This window comes from Mandrillus leucophaeus, unplaced genomic scaffold, assembly GCF_000951045.1.
Source record: "Mandrillus leucophaeus isolate KB7577 unplaced genomic scaffold, Mleu.le_1.0 Scaffold197, whole genome shotgun sequence".
NCBI classification, from domain to species: domain Eukaryota; kingdom Metazoa; phylum Chordata; class Mammalia; order Primates; family Cercopithecidae; genus Mandrillus; species Mandrillus leucophaeus.
In genome coordinates, this window is record NW_012101998.1 from 3,677,871 (window position 1) to 3,682,496 (window position 4,626).

Sequence of the window (4,626 nt, forward strand, 5' to 3'; positions counted from 1 at the left end):
GTTTAATGTGTGGTGAGAGCAGACACCTCGCCTTGTTCTCTCAATCTTAGGGATAAAGATTTTAACATTTCATCACTAGGTATAATGTTAACTGTAAGTTTTTCACAGAACAGCCCGAAGAAGTTCTTTTCTATTTCTAATTTGTTGAGAATTTTTATTAGGAAGGGTTGTTAAATTTCGTGAGATGCGTTTTTAGCTTCTAATAAGATTATTATGTATTTCTCTTTTTTATTTTGTTAAGATGGTATGTTATAGGGGTTGTCAAACAGTGGCCCATGGGCCCGACCCAGCCCATGGACAGTTTTGTTGTTGGTTTAGAGGCAGTCTTACTCTGTTGCTCAGGCTGCCAGGCTGGAGCGCAATGACATGATCATAGCTCACTGCAGCCTTGAGCTCCTGGACTCAAGCAATCCTCCTGCCTCAGCCTCCTGAGTAACTAGGACTACAAGTGCATGTCACCACACCAGGCCAATTTAAGAAATTTTTTGTAGGTCTTGCCGTGTTGCCCATGATGACCTCAAACTCCTGGCCTCAAGCACTCCTCCTGCCTTGGCCTCTCAGAGTGCTGAGATTAGAGGTGTGAGCCAGCGCACTTGGCTCCCATGGACTGTTTCTGTTTTTGTTTTGAGGCAGGGTCTCTGTCACCCAGGTTGGAGTGTGGTGGCCTGAATGTGGCTCACTGCAGCCTCAACTTTCCTGGCTCCAGCGATCATCCTGCCTCAGCCTCCTGAGTAGCTGGGACCACAGGTGTGCGCCACCTCATCTGGCTAATTTTTCTTTTTACTTTTTGTAGACATGGAGTCTTGATATGTTGCCCAGATTGATCTGGAACTCCTCCTGCCTTGCCCTCCCAAAGTGTTGGCATTACAGGCATGAGACACAGTGCCCAGCCTATTGCAGTGTTTTTTGTTTTTTCTGGTTTTTTGTCTTTGTTTTTGTTTTTTTGAGACTGAGTCTTGCTCTGTCGCCCAGGCTAGGGTGCAGTGGTGTGATCTGCAACCTCTGCCTCCCAAGTTTAAGCGATTCTCTTGCCTCAGCCTCCCAAGTAGATGAGATTATAGGCACATGTCACCAAGCCCAGCTAACTTTTATATATTTAGTTGAAACGGGGTTTCACCATATTGGCTAGGCTGGTCTTGAACTCCTGACCTCAGGTGATCTGCCCACCTTGGCCTCCCAAAGTGCTGGGATTACAGGTGTGAGCCATTGTGCCTGGCCCTACTGCAGTTTTTAATAGAGATGAGTTCTCTCAGCTTTTGTCTATTAGAGAATGTCCTTCCTTTTATTTCTAAGGGGTATTTTAGTTGGATATAGGATTCTGTGTTGATCTTTTATTTCTTTCAGTACTTTAAAGAAGTTATTTTATTGTACTCAGGCCTCATTTGTTTCTGGTGAGAAGTCATTCATCATTTTCATTTTTATTTCCCTTTCCATAATGTGTGGTTGTTCTCAATGGCTGCATCTGTGCATTATATTTACTTTTCAGCAGATTGACTAGGTATATCTAGGTATGTTTTTCTTTCTATACAGTTTACTGAACTTCTTGGATCTGTGTTGATGTCTTTCATTAATATTGGTTCTTTCTTGGCCATTATCTGTTTACATTTTTCTCTTGTCTCATACTTTCTTGCTTCTCCTCTTTGGAGATTCTAGTTACATGTATATTAGATGATTTGACATCAACCTACAGATCTCAGATGATTTTTCCCCTGCCCTGTTTTCTTTTTGTTTTCAGTTTGGATACTTTCCATTTAACCATCTTTAAGTTTTTTGATGCTTTCCAATGTTCCTGTTAAACTTGTTTCTTGAATTCTCCATTTAAAATTTTTTGGTTTTACTTATTTATGAATACATAGTTGCACTGAATTATTTTTAATTTTTTTCTAGTATTTTTATTTGCATTTCATTATATTTGTATAATTACCATTTTCTGCTGAAATTTCCTATTCATGCGTGTTTTCCACATTTTCCACTCTACTTTTTAGCATTTTAATCAGTTATGTTATTGGTTTTTTTCCTTGTATCAGTTATTTTAAAGATCCAAACTGATAATTCAACATCTGGATCTTTTCTAGTTCTGCTTCTTTTGAGCCCCTCCTCTCCCTTACCATGAATCTTATTTTCTTGCTTTTGCACGACTTGTATATTTGATTGGATGATGGACGTTTTATGTTGAAAAATAAAAGAGAGAGAGAGAAATTGAAGCAAATATTTACTTCCAAAACAGGGCATGCCCTTTGTATTTTTTTTCAGGCCACTTGAATGGTGGCTCAATGTGATGTATATGAATTCTCGATTGGGGCTTCATTGCAGTTTTAGTTTAGTTTGATTCAGTTTACCTCTAGCTTCAAATATTTTGAATGAAGGTAGAATCAGAACTCTCATATCACCAGGGTCTGAGTTTTGGGCATTGGCAAGATTCCAGAGATCTTACTTTGCTTCATAGCTAAGCCACCAGCTTTTATTAATGTGGGAGATCTTTCCCTGCTTTACAACCTTGCTGCCAGGATTTTTTTTTAATCAATGAGCTGGGGACAGGAGGATATTTTTCTCAGCTCTCATGCGTGCCCTGCCCTTTTGTAGAGGAATGTCCACAATGCCTAGGAGATGGGTTTCTTAGCATTTGTGACCCCATTTAGCCTCCAAGAGTGCCTCTGTTGGATTTCACAACCATCCTGCCTCCCCTTTCATCTTTAAAGGGTATTTTGCCCTTGGGAGAAGTCAAGCTCTCTCAGCTTTCCTTCTGTTATCCACAACTTTAGTTACTACACCCTCCTGTACCTGGTTATCATCTAAGGGGTAAGATTGGTGGGAAGCCGCCTTCCTCTGTGGATTTGGGTCCTCTAGGTTCTAATGGCAAACCAGCCTCCAAGGGGTTGTGAAAATTTTGTTAAATTTCAACATGTTTCTCTTTTCTCCCCCTATAGTATTCCTCTTCCTACCATAGTTGAACTAGGAAGAACAACAGCTAGGGGGTCTGTTCTCTCCTATGAAGGAGTTGGCACTTTCTGGAGTTTGGATCATTTAGGTTTCTTTGGTTTTTGTTTTTGTTTTGAGACAGGGTCTCACTCTTACCCAGCTTGGAGTACAGCCTGTAGTGATCTCAGCTCACTACAACCTCTGCCTGCCTGGCTCAGTGGATCCTCCCACCTCAGCCTCCTGAGCAGCTGGGACTACAGGCGTGTACCACCACACTTGGCTAATTTTTGTATTTTTTGTTGAGACAGGGTTTTGCCATGTTGCCCAGGCTGATCGCCAACTTCTGAGCTCAAGCGATCTGCCTGTCCCGGCGCCCCAAAGTCCAGGGGTTACAGGCATAAACCACTGCACCCAACCTAGATTTCTTTGTGTCCTTAGCTTTCTGATGAGTTAAACATATTTTTTATTTTCTAGCTAATCTCACCTTTTGTTGCTGTTTGCTAGAATGGGAGGTATATTCCCTTGTGACTTTCCTCATCTCAGTAGTGAATTTCAGAAATAGTTAATTTTTTTAATAAAAAAATTTTTTAGGTCGGGCGTAGTGTCTCACGCCTGTAATCCCAGCACTTTGGGAGGCCAAGGCAGGTGGATCACCTGAGATCAGGAATTTGAGTCCAGCCTGGCCAACATAGTGAAACCCCAACTCTACTAAAAATACTAAAATTAGCTGGGTGTGGTGGTGGGTGCCTGTAATCCCAGCTACTTGGGAGGCTGAGTCAGGAGAATCGCTTGAACCTGGGAGGCGGAGGGTGCCGTGAGCCGAGATTGTGCCACTGCACTCCAACCCTGGTGACAGAGCAAGACTCCCTCTCAAAAAAAAAAAAAAAATTTTTTTTTTGAAACAGGTCTCACTCCACCCTGGCTGGAGTGCCATGACACGATCATAGCTCACTGCTGGCTTGACCTTCTGGGCTCAAGTGATCCTCTTGCCTCAGCCTCTTGAGTAGCTGGGACCACAGGCATGTGCCACCATGCCTGGCTAATTTTTTTTCTTTTTTTTTTCCTGTTAGGGTTGAGGTCTCGCTATGTTGCCTGTGATCCTCCTGCCTTGGTTTCCCAAAGTGCTGGGATTAAAGGCATGAGTGACCACACCTGGTTAGGAATGGGAGTTTAAACAATGGTTTTTTTGCATATTTCATCAGCTAGTATTTTTTTTCCTTTTTTGAGACAGAGTCTGGCCCTGTTGCCCAGGCTGGAGTGCAATGGCACAATCTAGGCTCATTGTAACCTCTGCCTCTTGGCTTCAAGTGATTCCCATGCCTCAGCCTCCCGAGTAGCTGGGATTACAGGCACCCGCCACCATACCTAGCTAAGTTTTGTATTTTTAGTAGAGACAGGGTTTCACCATGTTGGCCAGGATGGTCTCAAACTCCGGACCTCAGTTGATCCAGCCACCTCAGCCTCCCAAAGTGCTGGGATTACAGGTGTGAGCCATCACCCTGGCCTCATTAACTGTTTTTAAAATTAAAAGTAACTATAAATTTTGTAGAATCATAGAGAAAAGCAACACCTTCCCATCTTAACTCCCCTAGTGCCTCTACTCCCTCCACAGAGACAAGTATCTTAGCAGTTTGTTGTGTTTTCTTTTCCAAATTGTATTTCTAAAATGTGTCAATATCTTTTCCCTTATTTTTTTATTTTTTGTAG